Raw genomic sequence first — 25,939 nt, 5'->3', positions numbered from 1 at the left:
TACCTTTGATGATCTTCATCAGAATGCACTCCCAGGGATCCCAGGTCCACAATAAATGCTTGATTTGTTCGATAATGTCCGTTATTTATGTCCAATTAGCTACTTTGGTTAGCGCGTTTGGTAAACAATTCCAAAGTCACAAAGCGCGTTCACTAAAACGTGATGAACTGACCAAAAGTTCCTTAACTGTCGGTAGAAACATGTCAAACCATGTATTGAATCAATCTTAAGAATGTTGTTAACATAAATCTTGACTTCAGATGAGCGGTGGAACGGAGCTCCCTCTTATGTGAACGCACATGGTCAAAGCATGGTCACCTCATGGCAGTGGTGACTAATTCTCCTCTCATCCGGCCCCCCTTCACAGTAGAGTCATCAGACAAAGTTCTACAGACTGTTGACATCTAGTGGAAGCCGTAGGAAGTGAAAACGCATCCATATCTCGCTGGGATTTCAATGGGAGCTTGGTTGAAAATACACCAGCCTCAGAATTTCCACTTCCTGTTTGGATTTTTTCTCAGGTTTTTGCCTGCCATATGAGTGCTGTTATACTCACAGACATAATTCAAACAGTTTTGGAAACTTCAGAGTGTTTCCTATCCAATACTAATAATAATATGCATATATTAGCAACTATGACTGAGGAGCAGGCCGTTTACTCTGGGCACCTCTGTGCACCTTTCATCCAAGCTACTCAATACTGCCCCTGCAGCCATAAGAAGTTAATTATTTAAATGGGAAACATGAATTGCATCATTCAAGTCAACGAGTGTCTCCCGACGTGGATGGGTTTATTTGATCCCCTCGCCACTCTGGAAGTCACCCTCAGAATTTTGTGAGCAACACGTGGCGACCGAGGGCCCTCCGAGCAAGTTGGTAGGGGTGAGGCGCTGGTTTTGGATTCACCACACCACCCCTCCATGATGATATTATGACCCAGGTTAGAATAGAATAGAGCCTCTATTTAAACCAGCATTTCTTAAACTTGGTCCTCGGGACCCTAAGGGGTAGATTCTTTGTTTATTGCCCTAGCACTACACAGATTATTCAACTCATCATCATGCTTGGATTATTTGAGTCGGCTGTGTATTGCTTGGGGGGAAGAAAAAAAAGGTGCACCTCTTGAGTTTAGGAAAGTGCTGGTCTAACCCCTCTGTGTCTCTGACCTCAGGGCGGTGGAGCAGACGTTGGTTCATTCTGTACTGCGTAACTTCCGGCATACGGTGAAGGTTCCTCCTAAGGTGTGTCGTATCAGCCATGTCAGAGTTCCCCCTATGAGGAGGACTGACCGAGGAAGAGCTGACAACGACGAGACACAACTAGTGCCTAATGTAGATAAAACTTAATTGTAGATAAAAACCGAATGTAGATAAAACCTAATGTAGTTAAAGCACTGGAGAGAGCAGGGCTATTATCTCACCTTCCCTTCTCCCTCCGCAACCCAAGCAAGTCATCATCTTCTTACTCGTCATCATCATCGTCGCCGTCTGTGCTGTATAGAACAACAAGGTCTGGAGCTAAACTCTTGACACCCTGTTGCTCTAATGACGGTGTGTAGAGTGTGTTATCTATCCTGTCATGTCGTCTTTCAATTTGGGCAGTGTTGGGAAGAGCGGGTGGTGCCAGACTACACAGGCGGCAAAGAGTAATCATACAGGCAACAAAAGACTTCAAGTTTTCGATGCTTTTACTTTTGCTTTGAGTTTTACAGCTTCTACTTGCTTAGCTTTAAGTCTCTCTGGAGTTTTAGTCCTGAAAGCCGTTCAGGCAAGAGGGTGGTTAAAGATGGCGGCCACCTGTAGTCTCTTGCGGCGGCATGGCTTCACCGGCAGAGTCTGACTTTCCTACTGAAGAGTCTGGAGAAGGAGAAAGAAACACAGTGTAAGGGGTGCCATGGGCAGGATGGAGAGTTAAAGACTGACAGGATGGTGCCACTCTCCCAGTGCCACAGACAGGATGTCGCTGGGTAAATAGTTAGCAAATTATTTTCATTAATTCAGATAAATTAATCCGGTAGGAGGCAGATCTGAAGTTTGTTGCATCTTCCATACCTGGCATAAAGTGTGTTTTCTGCCAAGATAAACCAATGTTAGTTCCCAGTAAACCAACATGGTAAGATAAAGAAAGTGATGTTGTAAACCAAGGATGGGCAACTTTGAGGGTAGTGGGGGGCCACAAAAAATCTGAACTTGTCATGAAGGGCCGCAGTGGCTCGCGGGTCTGCGTACCCACATCCATACCCACACATTCAGTCAGAGCCGGCCTTAGCCTTTTGGGGGCCCTAAGTTACATTTTGTTGGGGGCTCCCTCACCCTGCGAGCAAAACATTTTACCGCCCACCCCTCTTGACAGCGGAGAGAAAACATTTTTGACAGAATTTCCTGCAATTATACACATCTTGCCATGGATCGTAGAGAAAATGGTGCAGTTTTAAAGCAAGTTCTACATATTTTGCTATGGGGAAGAGAGAAGATTTTGAAATGTTAGAACTCATTTATGCAATTCTACTCATTTTGCCATGGGGCGGAGGGAAAGGTTTTCAGTTTTGAATGTGATATCTGAGTGAGAGTGGCTAACAAAATTAATGGGAGCCCCCGGTTGGTAATTTAATTTGACCATGATTACTGCAAGTACCCAGGACCGAGTTTGGGAAACCCTGGTCTAACCAACTTCAAGTCTATACGCCTAACAAAAAGCAACTATTACTGCCTCTTGCCTTCTAGAATCAATGTATTATTTGTCCACTAGATGTCAACCTGTCCTCAGCTTAGTTTGTAAGAGATTTTTATAAAACGACCCTGCCCCATAAAACCAAATAATTGTTGTGACATGCAGATTATTATCAATAACTACAAAATCAAAACGTCATAAAAATAAAATATATTTTTTGTAATTAATAGCATTATTTAAAAATCTGTGCTGTGCAGCCTACCATTTATATACCAATTTACATGGTAGGCTGCACATGATTTACACTGTGCAAATTCTTCAATTGTTGGATACAAAAGTTGTATAGATTTGTTTGCACGACCATTTGGAAAAATAAACGTGTATCTATTAAATGTCTTATTATATCCAAAAGAGGGAGACATTACATAAAGAATATAGCCTAAAGAAGAAACTCTCCTGAGAACCTGCCTTGTATGTTCTTATCATATTTCACTAACTCTCTATGGCTCTAATACAGTCATTTGTACACTTGAGAGAGATCCAATATAGTATTTAACTTCAAATATATTATTGTGTTGAGTACATTCATATTGAAATCAAGAGGATATGTATAACCCAGACATGCCCCTCAATGCTTTGTTTGAACATTTTCAGGTTAGGCCTAATCCATCTACTATTTCTGGGTGATACTCTGCTCCAAAAGCTAAGATAAACGAGTGTGGCGTGTTTTGACCTGGTCAGGAGATGGCAATGGTGTCAGGGGGTTTGTTGTGGGTGCCTGTGGGCAGTAGTGGCCTAGGCTGAGCTCAATAGTGAGCAGAGCTCCTTTCTCCCGGCTGGGGTTCTTCTATAGGGTGTCTGAGTCAGCCCTAAGCCGCTCTCGCCATGCAGGCTCCCTTCACCAGCTTTCACCTAAATCTGTCACACAGATTTGACACTGTGTCACTCTGACCGCACTCTGAAATGACATGTATATAATGTGGAATATTGTGCACATTTACAGGCCGGGCTTCCCTTGGGGCGTTTACTGTTTGTTTCATTGCATGTGTGTGTGAGCTTTCTTTTTAAAAATCAAAAAAAAAAATATGACAAAATAACGAAAATATACAACATAGAATTAGTAATTGTGATTACGTTTTAAGGCGAATGTGGTTTAATTTTACATTTTGTTCTGCTTTTGGTACAAAAGTGCAGTTTTCATTCAACAATACCTTTTCAACAATTAAATCACCTTCATGTGGTCAAATATCACATATTACATCATAGCCTGATGATAATAATCACTGTACTCATTGGTTATGTATATTTATGTATTATGTATACTTCGTGCATTTCAAAAAATATATCTGTTCTATCAGACTAATTCTGTTTGAGGTCTGGAGTTTGAAATAACAACGCCCAGTGTTGCCAAGAGGAGGCCCTACCAATCTGCATGTTTTCATAGGAACACAATAGCGTGTTAAAAGCCTGGCACAGACCGTAAGGCTGGAAATGGAGCGCAGGGTTTTGTTTCTTTATGTAGGTCTACAAGCACAATTAGCCTGAATTAGGCTCATAGTTAGCTGTGCATGAAAAAACAACTGATATCTCAATCTCCTTTGCCTTTCTGCAGTTGTTGTTTGTATCTGTAACACATTTAAGGGCATTATCCTACATTATTTTCCATGAAGGTGCACACTCAAGACTAATTCCGACTTACAGCACACATTGTAGGAAATGTGCTAACAAAATTGCAACATTCCCCCCCCAAAAATTACAATAACAAAATACACATATCATGTACATGTTTTACATTTACGATTTCATATGAACAAAATGCATGTTGCAAATAGGTTTTATGTAAGAATTGCGATTTCAACTGGTTAATCGCATGTGTTCTACTCGTAGGTGTATGTCACTAAGTCTCACGTATTTCACCTCTAAATCGTCAGACAGAGGTGAGTGTACTCCTCAGAGATGATGTGGATGTAGCATTAATATACATCGGCTTTGCTATTATTTGACGACATCCGTCTCCATTCAAAAACATTTAACTATCCGCCTGTTGTTTTTCATTGACAGCAAAATTATTTCTAAAGACATTTGCGGTAACGATTGGCTAATATCTTTCCGATAAGTAAAAGGTCTGTGTCCATTTAGGTTTGTCGGTCTGCTTCTGCTCTGTCTGTGAGCTGCCTGCTGTAGAATTCCAACCCTCTGTGATAAGTGCTTGAAGCTCTCTGAAACTTCTGGAATCAAGAGAGCGCTGAGAGAGGAAAGTGGACCAGAGTGCCCATCACACTGGGTTCATGGGCATATAAACCATCACTCCCACACTCCTCTCCCCCTCTCTCTCCCTCTCTCCCCCTCTCTCCCCCTCTCCCCCCTCTCTCTCGCTCACTCTCTCTCCCTCTCTCTCCCTCACTCCCCCTCTCTCCCCCTTCTGTAGTATTTATTGGATCAAGTGGTAGCTACTGGCCGCCATTGCCAGTAAGTAGGATCTTCTCTCCCCAGCTAGCATGGCTTTGACTGTTTCTAGTACATGAATTGACTGAGAATTGGCTTTACTGGACACAGCAACCATGCAATTAATAAACAGGCAACATTGTTGGTTTGGTTACATTTATTACAGTATCATGAGCAAATGTCTGCTACATCCTGTCTGTCTATTATTTATGTTTGTATTTCACCAGCTTGTTTCCTATAGGCCCAGAAGGACACTTATAATTCACTTATCCCATTCTAAATGAGGTTTTGTGGACACCTGCCCCTTTGGGAATCTGTGGCGCTTTGAAAAGAAAACAGGTTAAAACTGGACAAAAGCAGTTAGCAGGAACCCGGCAATAATCCCTCTCTTCCACAGGTAATGAGTTTGATTAATTCGTGACCTTTGGAAACTTTTCACTTTTTTTCTACCTGGAGATAATAAGGCATGCTAGCTTTGTATTGCCCACTGCAGGATTTTAAATCTTATGTCTAGTTATGTTTTTTCACACAGACTTTGTTTGTGATGAAATTGAACGTTTATTTTTCACATGACACGTTTCGGTAAATAACGTAACACCAGAATAATATTGTATCTCCCAAAATGCAATTTTCATAGCAGCAAAGCAGTGGATGTCACGATCGTCAAAGGGACTGAGAGAGGACCAAGGCGCAGCGCGTGGAAAGTACATCTTCTCTTTATTAGAAGGACGAAACAAAAAAAACAACAAACAGACGAACGTGAAGCTATAAATGACTAAGTGCAAAAACCATGCAACAGAAACAGACATAGACAATTCCCCACAAACAGCTAAAGCCTATGGTTGCCTTAAATATGGCTCCCAATCAGAGACAACAATAACCAGCTGTCTCTAATTGAGACCCAATTCAGGCAACCATAGACTTTCCTAGAACCTACACTCAACCATAGACACAGCTAGACACCTTCACTCAACACAAACCCATACACTACACCCAACACCCCCTTTACCATATAACCACCCAAAACACAAACATTCCCCATGTCACACCCTGACCTAACTAAAATAATAAAGAAAACAAAGAATACTAAGGCCAGGGCGTGACAGTGGAAGCCTAAACAAAAATGATAGGAAGGGTTGTGTTTATTTTTCGGGACATGCGTTTATAGGGTTTTTTCTCTCTGATAAATCATAACCTGGAAACTTTTCCATTGAAGACAGAGACAGGTTTCCTCGGATAATGTAGAAAAATGGGAAAAGGAAGGCATGGGTCTAAAGTAGAGTCGTGATTTAGAGCTGAGAGACACAGCATCTTCCCAGCGGAGACCCTCCTGGGTTTGATTTAATTCTCTCCTTGCACTATTAAAAAGGCCTTCTGCTCTCTTCACTGGGTGCACCTTGCTGTCATAACTGGCACAAAATCATTTATCAATGCCTCTCGCCGCCAGTGCGGCTGAGGCCTTTCGCAGTGTATATTTTGCCATTATTGATTGTGTGTGTAATGCATCGCAAGAAGATGCTTGGAGATATGGGGTCTCTCTCCTCCAGTTGGATGACCATACAAGGCCAGAGCATCAGGTAACTTTGTTTAATCTATTCATCAATGTTTTAAACTATCACAGTTGTTTTGATAGGTAGTCTCAAACCAACGATATAACTTTTGTGTTTAAAGCTTTGAAAATTGGACAAAAATTATGATGTGATTGTCATGCTACAGTACTGGCTGTTAGTTGAAGCAACAAACTGAAAGGCAGCAGTGAATGTCAGTGTTCCCTCTGTTGTTTAATTTATTTTATTTTCAAAGTGAGGGGAGGTGGCCTTGCTGTGAGTGTTCGTCATTGATGTGGCTATAGTTAGTCCCTCCCCTGCTGTGGCTGTCTGTTGGAGTACTTACTGTACTCCCCTCTCCTCCTCGCTCAAGGCTCCCATTGCTCAAGAGGCTTGGCTCACTGTGTATTTTGTCTAACCATCCTCTTTTTTTCCCCTGTGTGAAGGTGTATTTGATTCGGGACAAAAGAAACACTTTAAAAGTAGAAAAGAGCTGTGGTTAACTGACCACTGCTCTGGGGTCAAATAGATGCTTTAGCTTCCTCAAGGCTCTGTCACAGACAGACTTGTGATACTTCTTACTGTTAGATGCGGTCTACTGCTAAAGCTAGATTTTCTTCTCTTCGCCATTGTCTGGGGTGGATTGATTGGTTTATTGGCCATTGCATCTGTTAGCCTCTGACTTTCCACTGGACAATAGTGGGCTAAGAAGTTGTTATTCTTAATTTAATATTCTCAAAATATTCAGCTAAAAGCAAGTGGAGTTCTTTTTGTGAAAACATTCTCAGACAGTGCAAGGCTTTGGTAGTAAATGGTTGATGCCCATTGTGTGCTGCGTAGAAGGTTGCAGATAAGACAGGTTTCGTCCCTTTTGCATTCCAACAAGTGGTTCTAAACCTGTGTAGATTATTGAATTGCATGGTTTACATAGTGGCTTAAGCAAATGTAGACATGGGACACATTTTTACCTTCCTTCAATAAAATAGGAAAGACATTGAAATAAACTTTGGGGGAATAATATTATTTTATACAATCACCTGCTGCATGGTCAACAGCCAGTTGGGGTTTAACTAGACTAAATTGTTTTATCTACAGCTAATTAATGGTCCTATCTGCCACTGACAAACATCCCCCTCTTTAAGTTTAAGGTAAATGGAGTGTATTCCCTAAAGAATCTATTAGAAGCCCAGAGCCCTTTATCAAAGCTGTCTGAAATATTGGCACATACAGTAATCTGTCCCCGTTCCGTATTGATTCCTTGTTTTGTTTTCAATTTATGCTGTAAACAGGTTAAATAATGACAGATTTGAGTCGGTGTCCCCACGGAGATATATGTTTAGATTTAAGCTTCAAACCCGACACTTTTCCAATTCTCTATGCACAGCTGCTGCGTCAGAAGCTAATGAAAGCTTTTTAAAATTATTATACCACTTTTTTCCTGGAGAAAGTAGTAGGATGTCTCGTCTCAGAAATGGAAGCAGGGTAACACACTGCTAGTGGAGGTGCTTTATGAACACAGAGAAAAATGCATTGAAGTGAATGCTGATAAGAGCTGACAGAAGAGGTGTGTAGGTATTGTAATTGTAATTTATGAAGGAGAGGAGTGTAGGTGTAGTTTATAGTTTATAGAGTAGTTAGGGACAGATACTGTAGAAATGTACTTGGGGGGAGGGGTTGTCCAAAATAGGGGTGGTCCCCCCCCAAAAAAAAATCCTTTGGGGAGGGTTGTGTGTTATTTTATTTTATTGGGCACAGGGGAGGGTAGTGCGTTTTTTCCCTGGTTTACATTCACTCTTCTACTCGTATTTTACCTATGAACAATGGCTTGACTTAGTTTTGATATTACCTTAATAAAGTTTTGAAATGTTTGTGAAGTTTTGGTATGGTGTGGCAATTATTAAGCCTTCGCTACTGCAGGCCTACGATATGAAGGCAGTGCGCCACCTGATCGACAGCTGAACTTGAAGTGAGGATGTCTGTTTCAGGCCTACCAGAGTTACTCCTATAATCTAACAATATAATGATAATCTTTATAAGCAATATTCTGATAAATGAACGAATTAGCCTCCTTCTGTACGTCTATACCTGCACGGCAGACGCAATAGTCAGCTGACATAAAGAAATGCGTGTCGTAACATGCCACTGACATACCTCTGGGGTTAGGCCTACGCTTCTCTTCCTTTATATAGGCTATATGCACTATACATAGAAAAGTATGTGGACACCCCTTCAAATGAGTGTTTTCGGCTACTTCAGCCATACCTGTTACTTCAGCACTCTGTGGCCTCGTTCTGTGAGCTTGTGTGGCCTACCACTTCGCGGCTGAGCCGTTGTTGCTCCTAGACGTTTCAATTTCCCAATAACAGCACTTACAGCTGACCAGGGCAGCTCTAGCAGGGCAGAAATTTGACAAACTGACTTATTGGAAAATATGACGGTGCCACAATGAAAGTCACTGAGCTCTTCAGCAACGCCATTCTACTGCCAGTGTTTGTCTATGGAGATTATATGGCTGTGTGTTCAATTATATACACCTGTCAGCAACAGGTATGGCTGAAATGGCCAAATCCACAAATGTTAAGGGGTGTCCACATACTTTGTATACAGTCCATTCAGAAAGATTCAGACCCCTTGACTTTTTCCACATTTTGTTACATTACAGCCTTATCTAAGATGGATTCAATACCCTTTTCCCCTCATCAATCTACATACAATAACTCATAACGACAAAGCAAAACCTTTTTTTTTTTTTTACAGATATTACATTTAAATAAGTATTCAGACCTTTTACTCAGTACTTTGTTGAAGGACCTTTGGCAGCGATTACAGCCTCAAGACTTCTTGAGTATAATGCTACAAGCTTGGCAAACCTGAATTTGGGGAGTTTCTCCCATTCTTCTCTGCAGATTCTCTCAACCTCTGTCAGGTTGGATGGGGAGCGTCGCTGCACATTTATTTTTAGGTCTCTCCAGAGATGTCTGATTGGGTTCAAGTCCGGACTCTGGCTGGGCCACCCAAGGACATTCAGAGATGTCCCGAAGCTACTCCTGCTGTCTTGGCTGTGTGCTTTGGGTCGTTGTCCTTTTGGAAGGTGAACCTTCGCCCCAGTCTGAGGTCCTGAGCGCTCTGGAGCAGGTTTCATCAAGGATCTCTCTGTACTTTGCTCCGTTCATCTTTCCCTCGATCCTGACTAGTCTCCCAGTCCCTTCCGCTGAAAAACTTCTCCACAGCATGATGTTGCCACCACCATGCTTCACCGTAGGGATGGTGCCAGGTTTCCTCCAGAAGTGACACTTGGCATTCAGGCCAAAGAGTTCAATCTCGGTTTCATCAGACCAGAGAATCTTCTTTCTCATGGTCTGAGAGTCCTTTACATGCCCTTTGGCTAACTCCAAGCGGGCTGTCATGTGCCTTTTACTGAGGAGTGGCTACCGTCTGGCCGCTCTACCATAAAGGTTGATTGATGGAGTGCTGCAGAGATGGTTGTCCTTCTGGAAGTTTCTCCCATCCCCACAGAGGAACTCCGGAGGTCTGTCAGAGTGACCATCGGGTTCTTGGTCACCTCCCTGACCAAGGCCCTTCTCCCCCATTGCTCAGTTTGGCAGGGCCGCCAGCTCTTGGAAGTCTTGCTGGTTCCAAACTTCTTCCATTTAAGAATGATGGAGGCCACGGAATTCTTGGGGACCTTCAATGCTGCAGACATTTTCTGGTAACAAAAAATTCCTTCGACCTCATGGTTTGGTTTTTGCTATAACATGCACTGTCAACTGTGGGACCTTAATGTATATAGACAGGTGTGTGCCTTTCCAAATCATGTCAAATCAATTTAATTTAGCACAGGTAGACTCCAATCAAGTTGTAGTAAACATCTCAAGGATGATCAATGAAAACAGGATGCACCTGAGCTCAATTTCGAGTCTCATCGCAAAGGGTCTGAATTAAAACCTGTTTTTGCTGTGTCATTATGGGGTATTGAATGTAGAATGATGAGGAAAAAAAAGAATTGATCAATTTTAGAATAAGATTGTAACTTAACAAAATGTGGAGAAAGTCAAGGGGATTGAATACTTTCTGAATGCACTGTATATAGTGTGTGTGTGTGTGTATATATGTTGTTTGTGTGTGTGTGTGTGTGTGTGTGTATGTATGTATGTATGTCTGTGTATGTGTATATACACTACCGTTCAAAAGTTTGCGGTCACTTAGAAATGTCCTTGTTTTTGAAAGAAAAGCAATTTTTTTGTCCATTAAAATAACATCAAATTGATCAGAAATTCTGTGTGGACATTGTTAATGTTGTAAATGACTATTGTTGTAAATAACTGTTGTGATTGGTGAAGTGCTGCAGAGATGGTTGTTCTTCTGGAAGGTTCTTCTATCTCCACAGAGGAACTCTAGAGCTCTGTCAGAGTCACCATTGGGTTCTTGGTTACCTCCAAGACCAAGGCCCTTCTCCCCCGATTGGTCAGATGCGCCGGGCGGCCAGCTCTAGGAAGAGTCTTGGTGTTTCCAAACTTCTTCCATTTAAGAATGATGGAGGCCACTGTGTTCTTGGGGACCTTCAATGCGGCAATGTCCGTGACATTTCTCAAATTCCGGTAAATAAAACATTTCCCTATCATGTCCGGTGCCAAATTTTCCTAAAGGAAACTCAAATGGCATATTCTTTTTACAAAAATTTTAGAATATTCACACACAAATCTGTCACCAATTGGATGGAAACCCTAGCTATAGACACCCTAAAGACTCTGGCAAGTGTGCTAGTCCAGTGGCGCGTTGATTATGCCTGCACATCATGGTTCACCAGCAGCCCCAAACATCTAAAGAATAAGCTACATGCCAAACAAGCTTGTAAGAATTGTACATACCCCCCCCCCCCCCCCCCCCCCCCATACTCATCTGGAGGTTTCTATCTTTGTAATGTGTCTGTATCTACGTAATTGTATATATATTTATGTAGAAAATAGGGACCCCAATGGAAATCTTTATTGTGCATTCCCGGTCACTTTTTTAAAATCTTTGTGTATATATTTGTTTACTGACAAAAATAATCAATCAATCAATCAAAAACTGTGCAGCGGCCAATTGATGAATGGAAGGATACATCTGTTACAAAACCAAGAAGTTGAATGACATTCAGAGATTGTCGAGCCAAGCCTTCGATACTGGGTAAGCCTACAAGGTAGGGAGGGATGTATTTTCTGTTTGTTGAGATTGACAGTCTATTTATTGTGGTGTTGAAAACGCTAACCACAATATTGAAGTGCACGAGGTTGGTATGCTTTGTTTATGGGTTGTGTGATGCATTGGCACAGAAACCTGTTTGGTGGAAAATGAATTGAATATATTTTATATAAGTATAAATAGGGCATCAACATTTCAAACATCTTATTTCCCCCTAGCTGATCATTGTCTGCAGCTGGCTCTGATCATAGTGTAGGCCTAATGAAACAGGCAGGGAGAGTGACCTCCTCTGTGGTGGTCGGCAAACTCTCAACCTTCGGGCCCGTAACCCTGCATGGCATCGACTGTGCCACAAAAGCATGCTGAGGTTGTAAAGTTGATATCCACGTTTATCAACACAGGGTCACAGTTGTTGTTATTTTTGGTCGTGAACATTATTTTGAGTTAATTCTATGAGGGGGGAGGGTGTTCAATTTGTTTTATAGTACATGTTTTACAGTACCCCCCATGTGGAGGGGGGTGCATTTAAATTATGACACCTTGAATTGGACCAGCCCCACCCCCCCAAGTATATGTCGATCTGTCCCTTAGCCAGTGCATATGAGTGCTGGCAGCGATAGGAAGCTGAAAGTGCAGAGCGGAAACAAGGACTTGCAGACCGGCAGTAATTTTATGCTAGCTGAAGAGGGTGTGCAAGAATCAGGGATGATTAGCAAAGCCTCATGCAAAGGGCTGTGTTTCTGATAGCCACACAAGCACACAAATAGGAAATAATGTGTGGAGAACATAGAAGGGAAAATGATGAATCTAGTGTTAGAAGAAAAAAAAGATTGAGAGGGAAGACTTGGTGACCTCGTGACGTTGATTTCACATGTGGGGCTTTGCCTACGACAAACTTTCTTTAAACTTTTCTGATGTTTTGAGGATGTGTCTCCAAAAGTGCAGCCACTTGACAGAGTTTTGATCAGTGCTCTATTACCAACTGGAATGCTGACTCTAAGCCAGGGCCTCCAAGGGCTAGCATTATAGAACTTTCTCTGCAGAATTTGTACTGGATGAAGAAGTCATAATCCTCAAACAGACTTAAATTCCTCCAGAAAGGCTCTTGATCCTGAATCCACTCATTTTCTTCAAACAGCCTTCCAGCTCGGCCCAAAAGAGAAGGGGATCCATGGGGAATGGCTGCAGTTCTTGATTGAAATTTGCTACAAGTGGACCCCCCCCCCCCCCCCCCCCCCACCTTCCACTCACTTCTGACACACCCACCTCCGCAGCCATCCCCTCATGTCTATCGGTGGAAACCTAGGCCAGGTCGTCGTCATCGAGATGTTCTCTCTGAGCTCTCATTAAAAGGTAAATTTCTCCAAGGCCAGGGAATCGTGTCAATCATGGCCAGTGTTTTCGCAGTGAGTCCAAAGCCTCTCCTCCCTGTCAGAGGCTGTTATCATGTTCAAAGCCATACCAGAATGCTGTTTGTTCTGCACTTTGGTTTCACCCACACAGCGGATTCAAAGACGTACAGGTCTATTTGAGAGTGTATATTTCATTGCCGGAGAGAGACCGTGTTTGTCTTGCCATGTTTGTCAGCTCGTATTTGAGCTGAGGGCTCCTATTAAAACTAAACACCACTGTATATCAGTTGAATATTGCCTGGCTTCAGTGAATCGCATATTGAGCTGTGTAGGAAATAATTTTATTGTAACATACTTTATAAGTGCAAATGAATTTGTGACATCTCTGTTTACCCTTCATTTCATTTATTCACTCACAGTACAGTACTATTTCTAGATAAAAAAATGAAATAAAAAATAACTCCTTTGCAGAGTAAATCTGAAACAGCATTTTTTAAGGTATACTCTCCGAAATGGAAATTACCCTCATGCTTCTGTTACTGACCAGGTATCAAACCTAACTATGTCATCCATGCTAGTCATGACCACATTAGCCCACTGAGCTAAAGGTCTCAGACAAGCTTACTAAAGAAGTTTTGTTTTTAGTAGACCTTAATGGCAGGTTTCAGCTCCATTTGGGGCTTTAGCAGTTCTGAATATATGGAAATCCTGGTTGGAGGCTTCTCAGAATTCCTGCCTTTTCCGTATTTCTGGAAAACCTTGGAGTTTTGGGAAAGTTAATGGAATTTTGCAACCCTAGTGAGGTTGCATTGTGTCCCCTGGTGGGAGGGGAAGTATGGGATTACAGAGCTGATCCAGGTATCTGGTAACTGGAATCTGGTGGTTGAGCTAGTCTGAAGTGGAGGTTTCCAGATAGAGGTTTCATGGAATATACTGCATTACTATACACTAGATATACTGTACCTTCTACGCTCTTGGTTCAGAAAATGACTTAGCTGTTTTGTATAATTTATAAGCTTTGAGCAGCTCAACATTGATTTCTTCCTATGTATACTGTAGTACATACAGCCCTTTTTTGCTGTTTATAGAATGATTTGCATGGTTCCTTCCATTTCAAATATGGCATGTTTAATCACAGTCTATTAGCTGGCAAATATGTACACACCAAACCAAAACTGATTAGATGCATTTTGATAGCAATCCTCATTATTATCTATGATAATGAACCACTTTGGACATACAATCATTATACAATCTATTTGACTAAAGACCTTTGAATACAGTAGCTTCTCTGTGGTCCTTTCTATCAGCGAGCGTCATTAAATGAAACACATGGCACATCCTCAACACGGTCCCTCACATCCAAAAGTAAAACAGTGAAGCACCAGAAGGGCTATTGAAGTCATTAGTAAGTTTGCTGGACAAACTGCTGGATCTAACCATGTGGGCGGCTAGGGAAATAAAAAGGTACTTTGGCTCTTATTGACCCTGCTGCTGGGCCTGCTGCTGTTTGCTTTGCAGCCAGGAAGCACACACAGCATTGTGGGGGATATGTAGCTAAGTGGTGCACAAATAGCATAGGCTTGGTATAGCAGATGTTTAGTCTTATTGTTTGTTATTTGGATCCCATTTCTTTCGTTGAACACGTCTTGGGCAGTCGTTGGCTCAATTCATGTCTGCCGTAGCAGCAACGCAGCAAATGTGCAGTTGTTTGTAAGCAATATGATTAAAGCCAAGCAGTTCAGGACGCTTGGACAAGCACCATTCGTCTTTCAGGCATGTCGGTTTTTTATTAACACATCTTTAAATGTTTCCATGTAGACATACAGACAAAGACAGACAGACACTAATCACATTGGTTTTCTCAGATTCACCCCTGCATGTTCAAAGTTAGCCATCAGACTGCTGAACACCTGAACTGGACTGACCTCCTGCTCGGATTCTCCACAATTTAGCACACATGCTCTCACTTATGGACACACCCACACACACACGCGCACACACACACACACACACACACACACATAATCTCTCTCTCTCTCTCTCTTTCAGACACATGCACACACTCTCTCCCTTCCTCTCTTTTCCTCAGCCATACAGATACTCTCTAATAATCACCTCTTAGGTGTTTCCATAATAAAATGTGTATTACAGTTACAACACACCTCCCATTGCGCGCACACACACACACACACACACACACACACACACACACACACACACACACACACACACACACACACACACACACACACACACACACACACACACTGTTATTATACTGCTCAGTTTGCACACTGCCCCCATCCCCACCTTCCTCAATAGACATGTAAATATCGGACTATAGATTGTGCCTTTTTGTATTATACATATGCAAAAATATTTATTCTATTCTACAGAGCCATTTACTTTATGTTCATATTCGTATCTTTTATAATTGTTTATTGTTGTTGCATTGTCGAGAAGGAACCTGCAAGCAAGCATTTCATTGGATGATATATACCATGCGTATTCCATACATACGACTAATAAACTCGAAACTCATAGAAGGAAAAAAACATACATCTGTGAGAAATGAAGGCTTCATTTGGGAACGTCGTTGTAAATAAACCATTAATACAACTCTCGCTTATTAACATATTATTGTAATTCATCATACCATGTACAGCTGGTGACATCTTGCCACAGCATTTATTCCTTGTTGATACATGCCTTTTGATTATTTTCAGACAATTTAAAACAAATATATTCCAAGCTGTCACTACATTTGCTGATGAAAAAATACTGACAACAGTTTTCGCATCAAATCAGGTGTAGCAGCAGCTTTACGTTTACCGGTATATTTAGGAGATTCTTCTGAGATTTTAGTCACAGCGTTTTAAATGGACAAACACAATGTACAGCCCACATAATTTTTTTGGAGGGGTCTGTTCTACCTCCGATGACGTGACAGTGATGGTGGAAGGTATGGCTGGTGTAGGGGATAGGAACTGTTCTGACTGTTCTCCTGTTTCCTGTAGGCCCCTTTATCGCCCACGCTGGTGGGCTTGTTGTGGGGGATTGTGAGGGTGTAGGTCTGCTGTGCAGTCATAGGACGGTAATGGGACAGAGGCCATGAGGGACCTCTGAGTGTGCACTGAAGGAAAACTGACACAAGTGGAACTAGGAGAACAGAGGGAGAGAGAAGGGGTGGGGGGACCATTCATAACGCCTAGTCCACCAATGAAGTTGTAAAATGGAAACGTACCTCTCCCCTGACAGCTTGATCAAACCCTCCTATGTTGTGCTGCTTGTGGTGCTGGACCGGGATGATGTCCCAATGGCTTGTTGTTTCATGTCAGAGATTAGATTGAATTGAGGGCTCCTGGTTCATACAAAGATGCCTGTATAGGAGAGTGTTGTACTGCCCTCTCTGTCATTGACCAGAGCTTCTGAGCCAGTTACTTTTACTTTGCACTGGTAGATTCCACACAATATTTATCATGGTTGACCATAACCGAAATGATGACCTACTACCAGATTCTATTTCGTAAAAACACATCATCCTAAAATGTCCTTTAATTGAAATGAGCACAAACGTTTAGCCTTCACAATCATCTAAACTATATTACTCTTTAAAAAAACTGTTTTTACTGTCAACCATCTACCATGGTTTCCACTGCTGCAGTTAATTGGTCCACCAATTGCACAGATTTCTGCATAGTGGGCATCTGTGATTATCTTCCCCTGGCAGCAGGCAATAAAAACATACACTGCACACGGGAAAGGAAAGGCAAAGGGGGATACCGAGTCAGTTGTCCAGCTGAATGTATTCAACTGAAATGTGTCGGTAGGGAGATTACTGTTCATTTGACTTGAGCCAATGTATGGAGCAAAAACAGCTCACACCTTTTAACCTTTTAAGACGTGTGGAGACCTTGAAAAAAAACTTTTGATTTGTTCATGAAATTATCAATTAGAAGCTGATGCGAAAGACACGGGCTATAGTTGAAGCTGCCCTTGGTTCCAGATGGAATCCACAGTATTGTTCACCAGAGGTGTTTATTAAAGGGCGATGACAGCTTGGCAAACCAGGGGGTTGTAAATTAGACGTCATTTCATTCTCATTTATGTGAGAAAGTGTTGGAGAACGTGAGACAGTGTGAAAAGGGTTTTCTCTCCAGTTGATATTTTATCTGAAGACGCTAACTTCTGTCAGTCTGTATAGAGGAAGATACTGTTGAAAAGAAACACTTGTCATTCATTGTGGCAAGGCCAGCCAAAGCAATGTGACACTAACATGGTGATTTGAGAAACAGATAGATTCCCCTTCATCAGTTGCAATGAGTGCTTTAACAACCACTAAGGGTGTGAGAAAAATGCCCTGGTCTTAATTTAAAACTTAATTTAAAAAAACATGAATATAAAAGCTGTAGATAAAGAGAACAAATGCAACATTTTAATTTGTTGCTGATCTATACTGAGCAAAAATATAACCGTAACATGTAACAATTTCAACGAGTTTACGCAGTTACCGTTCATTTGAGGAAATCAGTCAATTGAAATAAATGCATAAGGCCCTAATCTATGAATTTCACATGACTGGCAATACAGATATGCATATGTTGGTCGCAGATACCTTTAATAAAATTGGGCCTCACAATGGGCCTCAGGATCTCGTCACGGTACTTCTGTGCATTCAAATTGCCTTCGATAAAATGCAATTGTGTTCGTTGTCCGTAGCTTATGCCTGCCCCATACCATAACCTCCCCGCCACCAAGGGGCACTCTGTTCACAACGTTGACATCAGAAACCGCTCTCCCACAACGCCATATGTTGGACGTACTGCCATATTCTCTAAAACGATGTTGGAGGCGGCTAATGGTCGAGAAATGAACATTACATTCTCTGGCAACAGCTCTGGTGGACATTCCTGCGGTCAGCATACCAATTGCACGCTCCCTCAAAACGTGAGACATCTGTGGCATTGTGTGTGACAAAACTGCACATTTTAGAGTGGTCTTTTATTGTCCCCTGCACTAGGTGCACCTGTGTAATGATCAGGCTGTTTAATCAGCTTCTTGATATGCCACACCTGTCAGGTGAATTTTATTTCAGCTCATGGGACCAACGCTTTACTTGTTGCGTTTATATTTTTCTTCAGTGTATATTCTTTGCATGTTTTGATATGCAGACAGAAAACTTAAGGTGAAATATGTCATCTCAAAACAAACCCTTCAATGTGTCAGCAGAGTGTCTGGATAGAGTAGGGCTATACCTCCACAATATCTTTGGAATGTCCTCTAATTCCATTTTTACATGCCTATCTGGTGTGTGAGGGAAGGGGTTAACGGTCCCTCTTAAAATCAGACACTTTCCACTGAAATCCACTGAAAGCATCTGCCTGTGGGATAAAGACTGACAGCCATATGTCATTTTTTTGCATGGTGCAGGCCCCTGTATTTAAAAGAGTACGGCAGTCAAAACCCCATAAAAGTGAGTGACTCCACGGCAGCATCTACCACTGCGTGTAGGGAGGAGATTCAATGTGAAAAAGGGGAGATAATGGGCTCACTCACTAATGGGCACCCGACTAGACACAGGCTCATTTTTCACATCATGTCATCTGTAAGGTTTGAATAAAAGCAATGGCCTCAATGGGCCTGGATCTCTTCCAGCCATTCTGGCTTTTGCCTCCTCACTTTTATTTGTGTTGACTTGTACAGTCGGAGGAGACGACAGTCTGGGGGCCTGTGGATCAGTCAAGGTGATGATCCTCAGTGTTCTCCACTGGCGCTGACAGGTCCCCCTTTCCTCTGGCTGGCATGTGCAGCACAGCTGCGTCATATCAAATGTTGTAATCTGACAGAATAAAGGATCTGGCGCTGGGGACGTCACAAACTCTGTCTTGTGTAATTTTCTGACAGAGACACAACGGGGAAATGAAGGGGTTTCTGCAGTTTCATGTAGTAAAAATTAGTGTCAGTCAAAGCTAAGTGGCTGTTTTAAGAGAAATAGGAGTGGATTCCAATGCCATGTTTTCACCAATGGACTTTGGAATGCTAATGTGGGCAGATGCTGACCGCTGTTGGATGTGTTCATTTCCTCAGCATTAAGAGTCTTATGACGCAACATGTCTAAACATCCATTTTGAAAAGGTTAGTGTATAATTAACGCTTAGCTACAATGCCACTATCTAGGCCATGTCGCACGCTACAGTGTTACGACTGAATGACGACGGATGCTTAACAGTTCAGCTATGCTATAGAATGTGTACCATAGTGTCATACTTTTCTGCAGTAGTGGTCTCTGACCAGTGTTATGATATTCCCAACAGTAGTCTTTTTCAACACTACGATGCTGAAGTCATTTGAGACCCATTTTAGATGCAGATGGTTTGACTTCAGTGGATTTCTTTGTCATCCCCCCCCAATTTTTTTTTTGGCGTTTTTCATTTTATCCATTTACGCAAAAGGCTCAAACCAACGGTGTTATATTTTATGTCACTAATGACCAGAAAACACAGCAGCAGGCCTCAGTTCACATGTCCACGGGGTGTTGATGGATTGGTTCAATCAGTCCGCCACTCTTATCAATATAATACAGCTAATTGAATATTTTGAATGGCAAAATCTCTCAAATCAGATTGACTTTTTGATGTTGCTTTAAGAACAGGAATTTCGTTTTTTGTTATTTATGTTTATTTTTCCCAACAGCACAATGCGATATCATAATTATACTGTAAGTGGGAAATGGGGGGAAACCTTGACATAGATAGAAAACCTAAAATTATATAACACACATTTTTATGCTTTGTCAATTATTTTCTAAATAAGGACTTTTTTTTGTGTCAGCCCTTATAAAAAGAGGGATGAGAAAACAAGTGATTTCCTTATTAGGTTCAGGAGTCAACGGCCATCTCCTGGAGCCGGCAGCTTCAAGAGCCCAGAAGATTAAGACATATATTGGATTCATGATGGAGGGCACAAAGTTCATTTTCAAAAGAAAACAGAATATTATTCATATTCCTTTTAAAATTCAGATTGCCAGCTGACCTGTGACTTGGCAGCAGTGTATTACATTTTCAATGAGCTGCCTCTCTGCCACTGGTAGCCAACACACTTCCTGCTTTTCTTATCCTTCCCCTCTTTGTCTTGCTAATGGTATTATGTGATTAATCACACATTAGTTGTAATGTAATAATGTAATAATGTAAAGGAATTGTGTATCGTCTTCATTTTTTTACATTATTTTATCATCACTTTTGACTTAACATGGTGGCTTTTTACAATTTTAAATAATTTGAGATGAGACAGCCCACAAGCAAATATTTTATCAAGATTGATATAATACTGTGGTTGGAAAAACAACATTTTTTGTTTCAGAGCTAGAGTAGAATATCTCCCGGTGTTGTCATAGGGAGACACATAGGTATACACAGTATGCACAGGATGGCTGATTTTCATATATATTAAAATCACCACATACGGCATATGAAATTGTGCAAACTGCTAAGGCATGGGCTTACCTCTACAACTTCTGCTCCTCTTTGATTCCCGTTCCCTTCTAGGTTCTGTGACCCTCAAATAAGATGGCCAATAATCTTATTCACACACTGATTCCACCAAAGACCCGCAGGTACCCTGCATAAAACCAGAGGAATGATATTGACATTGTTCAACTGCAGCAAAAGTTGCATGTTACACACAAAAATAGGAAGAAAAGTTGATGGTTCCCTCTAAGCCATGCACGCTTACAGCTGCCACAAGAGAATACCTATATGTAGTTAAACCCCTTCCAATACATTGACAATCTTGGTACCGTACACGCATCACAATCTCATATTATTTACAAAAAATGTCAGTCACATATAACAATCTATCCTCTTATATTGTAGGCCATACTATTGGAAAGAAAAACATGACAAAACCTTGGTGTGCATAATCAGTCACTTCTATCCTCATCCTCACCAGGGTTGGAGGCTGCCTGCACCACACAGTGTAATAAAGCCACAACGTGTGCAAGGTGAGCTCATTCCCCTGGCCTCCCCCCCTGTACCAGGCAGAGCCTCATCACTCCACACAAAATACCCCCAGCCTTAATTGGTCTGTGCTCCTCCAACATGTTTGTAATGAAAAAAAGCAGCACATAATTCTTAGTTTGTTGGCTGGCAGAGCCCAATTTACAAAAGTGGAGGTTGGTGATAAGCAGAGACAGTAGGTCTGTGGAGTGCTCGGCGCCATGAATCACCCTCTGCCAGGGTTGAGCAGAATATAATTGAGTCCAACATCTCTGAGCACTTTCACCATAATTAATGATAATCTGTAACAGAGGAATCTCAGATTCCAGTTCACAGAACTGTTTAATTAGGCCCAGTAATGAAAGCACAGGCACTACAAGAATATGGCCGGGCTCATGATTAATGATTTGTGCTAGTGAACACAAAAGTGCTGCACCGTTAACTCAGACGGATGCTGCTGCATCAAACTGGCATTTACAAAACACCAAAATACACGCGGGCTGTTTTTCTCCTTCTATATCAAAACACAACAAATAATATATTTGTGTCTTATCAATCTGTGACAAGTATTATTATTTCCCCTCTTAGTTTTTGATCGCTCGTTTTGCGACTGACTAATGTTGGCAGAAGCAGATCTTTTAATATAGAGACATGTCTGAATTCATTTACTTACATATGACATTTTTCACATGGCAATGAAACAGACATTGCGGTCTCTCTGTGTATGTTAAGGCAATAGCATTGATCAAATCCCACTATTCTGCTTTAGTGCAGTGCACAGGCTGTGGCACCTTAATTAAATGATGATTAGCATAATTATATGACTGGAGGTGCTTTCAGATTTGTTATTCCACTAATAATGGTGTTATAGTTGTGATCTCTTCCCTGTGTCAACTGGAATTGTTCAACATGGGAGGTATGATAACATGGGAGGTATGATAACATGGGAGGTATGATAACATGGGAGGTATGATAGCAACCTTGATTAGATTAGATCAAATTTCGATATTGGAATTGCTCCAGTAGAAATGGTGAAATACCAGATAAGCTTTTTTGCTGGTTGAGTGTTGGGGTTGTATTCATATATTTTCAAACCTAAGGACGTATCAAGTAAAAACACGACCCATTTATACTGTTTTGATAGAGTTTCCAGTGGGAAAAATTGCCATGTCAGATAGGAATAATGTCTTTACCCGGTATCATTCACTCAAGTAATAAAAAGTACATTGAGGCCTGTTACTTAAAAGTGTGGATTACATGATTGAATGAAATGCTCCCAGGCATCCTTGTGTCTATTTCCTAGTAGTATTGCTGGAGCACTGGGACTTCATTTCTCTGTAGCAGCAGGCAGGGCTTCTGAGCGGGTATATGCCGTGCTAGGCTGACTCCACCTTTTAAAGTGGATCTCATACTACTACTGAAACAAAATAAGATTTTGTTCAGTATGAAATGGATTTCCAGTCGGAGCAGGCCATTAGTCACACTCTGTTTGTTTGTTGACTGCTTAGAGTTGGAGGTATTTCTTGTGCGTGCTACTGACGTTCACTCCCACGGTACTGTACTTGCGTACCTTGCAGTCAATGTGCACATTTGTGAAAATGTGGATAGGTGTATCAAGAATCATGATAAGAGTTAGACACGTTACTCTACGCTCCATCTTATTGTGTGCATTGTGTGTGGATGCATCCACACACACACACACACACACACACACACACACACACACACACACACACACACACACACACACACACACACACACACACACACACACACACACACACACACACACACACACACACACACACACACACACACACACACGCACACACACACGCACTTTGTCAAGCAGCAGACACATTCTTTCTGGGAACATTCTAACGGGAAACAAAAGTGTGAAATACAATGAGACAAAGACACCAGAGAAACAGGCATATTCCATCAACCCCCATAAATCTATGACAAAAAACTCTGTAAATAAGTGAGAATACAAATAAAAAAGGGGAAAGGTATTCATGTGAAAGAACTGACTGTAACTAAACCCTCCCTGTGCCTAAATCTTGTTTAATTCTTCAATTCTCCACTTTCTGACCTGGATCTCACCGTCGCTGCACATGAAAGAAATTACAAAAGCCTCGCAGTCACAGCAACCCAGCATCCTCCTGCACCACAACATTTGTCATTGCCAAAACAGCAGAGTTTAATTAAGTGTTGTGAGCAGCCTAGTGAGAAACACACTTTAAATGAAACCTCTGAACACGCTGCTATTGGTTCTTTACCTTCTCAACAATCAGCGGGGTGTTCGGCATAAATTCTATCTCTCGAGGGGGAAGGCGGCTTGCCTGTACCTCTAGAGATTCATAAACCGGACAGGCTCCCCGAGAGAAATCTCTTAATAAAGCACATTTCATTATACCCATTTTAGAAACACACCAGCCAGATGAATGTGATAATTAATGTCCCCTTTCAACAAAAAATGTGATTTGCTCCTCATCAATGAATGGTTGAAATTAGGGTTGAATTAAAAAAAAGGACTGTGTTCTGCCATCTCAGGGACTGAAAAGAATTACATGGCAAATTATCTTCCAAAGAGTCAAGAGATTGTTGGTGAAAGGATATAATTTAATCCCTCAATAATAATGGATTGTTTCAAGTTGGTAAGCGTTTGGATCCTGTAATGCATTTGTAAGTATGTCCATTAGAATGTGATAAAGTTAATCAGTGTAGTCAAGGAGAAGTGCAGTGGAAGAAGATACAAAAGGCCAAAGTGAGGGTAAAGTGTCTTCAACTGTTTTTTGTTACATCTATACTGGTTTAAACACAGGTCTTTGGGTAAATGGTTGTGGCATTTGAATTCGCAGGGTGCAACACAACACAATAGGGCTGTTGTCAAGGGACACCTAAACTGAAGACTATTTCACTTTTTTTTCTCCCTTGTAAAAGAGGTCTTCTGACCTTAATGGGATTTCCTGGTTAAATAACTATACAAATATACCAGGCTGCTTTTAGAACCCAACATCCCAATTTAGTGAAATCCTGAAAACAATGTATCACTGTCAGAGACTATTATTATGCAAAAGTTTTAGAACACCTACTCATTCAAGGGTTTTTCTTTATTTTGCTATTTTCTACATTGTAGAATAATAGTGAAGACATCAAAACTATGAAATAACACATATGGAATCATGTAGTAACCACGAAACTGTTAAACAAAATATATTTAAAATGTGGGTTTCTTCAAAGTTACCCTTTGCCTCGATGACAGCTTTGCACACTCTTGGGATTCTCTCAACCAGCTTCATGACGTAGTCACCTGGAATGCATTTCAATTAGCAGATGTGCCTTGTTAAAAGTTAATTCTGTGGAATTTCTTTCCTTCTTAATGAATTTGAGCCAATCAGTTGTATTGTGAGAAGTTAGGGTTGGTGTACAGAAGATAGCCCTATTTGGTAAGTCATATAATGGCAAGAACAGCTCAAATAAGCAAAGAGAAATGACAGTCCATCATTACTATAAGACTTGATGGTCAGTCAATCTGGAAAATGTCAAAAACTTTGCCAGTTTCTTCAAGTGCAGTCGCAAAAACCATCAAGCGCTATGATGAAACTTGCTGTCATGAGGACCGCCACAGGAAAGGAAGATTCAGAGTTACCTCTGCTGCAGAGGATAAGTTCATTAGAGTTAATGCACCTCAGATGGCAGCCCAAAAAAATGCTTCACAGAGTTCAAGTAACAGACACATCTCAACATCAACTATACAGAGGAGACCACATGAATCAGGCCTTCATGGTCAAATTGCTGCAAAGAAACCACTACTAAAGGACACCAATAATAAGAAGATAATTGATTGGGCCAAGAAACACGAGTAATGGACATTAGACAGGTTGAAATCTGTCCTTTGGTATGATTTTGAGATTTGAGATGTTTGGTTCCAACCTCCATGTCTTTGTGAGAAACAGAGTAGGTGAACAGATGATCATGGTTCCCACCGTGAAGCATGGAGGAGGAGGTGTGATGGTGTGGGGGTGCTTTGCTGGTGGTACTGTCTGTGATTTCTTTAGAAATCAAGGCACACTTAACCAGCATGGCTACCACAGCATTCTGCAGCGATACGCCATCCCATCTGGTTTGCACTTAGTGGGACTATCATTTGTTTTTCAACAGGACAATGACCCAACACACCTCCATGCTGTGTAAGGGTTATTTTACCAAGAAGGAGAGTGATGGATTGCTAAATCAGATGACCTGGCATCCACAATCACCCGACCTCAACCTAATTGAGATGGTTTCGGATGAGTTGAACCACAGACTAAAGGAAAAGCATCGAACATGTGCTCAACATACAGTTGAAGTCGGAAGTTTACATACACTTAGGTTGGAGTCAATAAAACTTGTTTTTCAACCACTCCACAAATTTCTTGATAACAAACTACAGTTTTGGCAAGTCCGTTAGGACATCTACTTTGTGCATAACACAAGTAATTTTTCCAACAATTGTACACACACAGATTATTACATTTATCAAAAGAAATCAGCCAAGACCTCCACAACTCTGGTTCATCCTTGGGAGCAATTTCCAAACGCCTGAAGGTACCACGTTCATCTGTACAAACAATAGTACGCAAGTATAAACACCATGGGACCACACAGCCGTCGTACCGCTCAGGAAGTAGACACGTTCTGTCTCCTAGAGATGAACGTACTTTGGTGGGAAAAGTGCAAATCCAACCCAGAACAACAG

Source organism: Salvelinus fontinalis, chromosome 23 (genome assembly GCF_029448725.1).
Source record: "Salvelinus fontinalis isolate EN_2023a chromosome 23, ASM2944872v1, whole genome shotgun sequence".
Classification (NCBI taxonomy): Eukaryota; Metazoa; Chordata; class Actinopteri; order Salmoniformes; family Salmonidae; genus Salvelinus; species Salvelinus fontinalis.
This window is presented reverse-complemented; position numbering follows the sequence as displayed.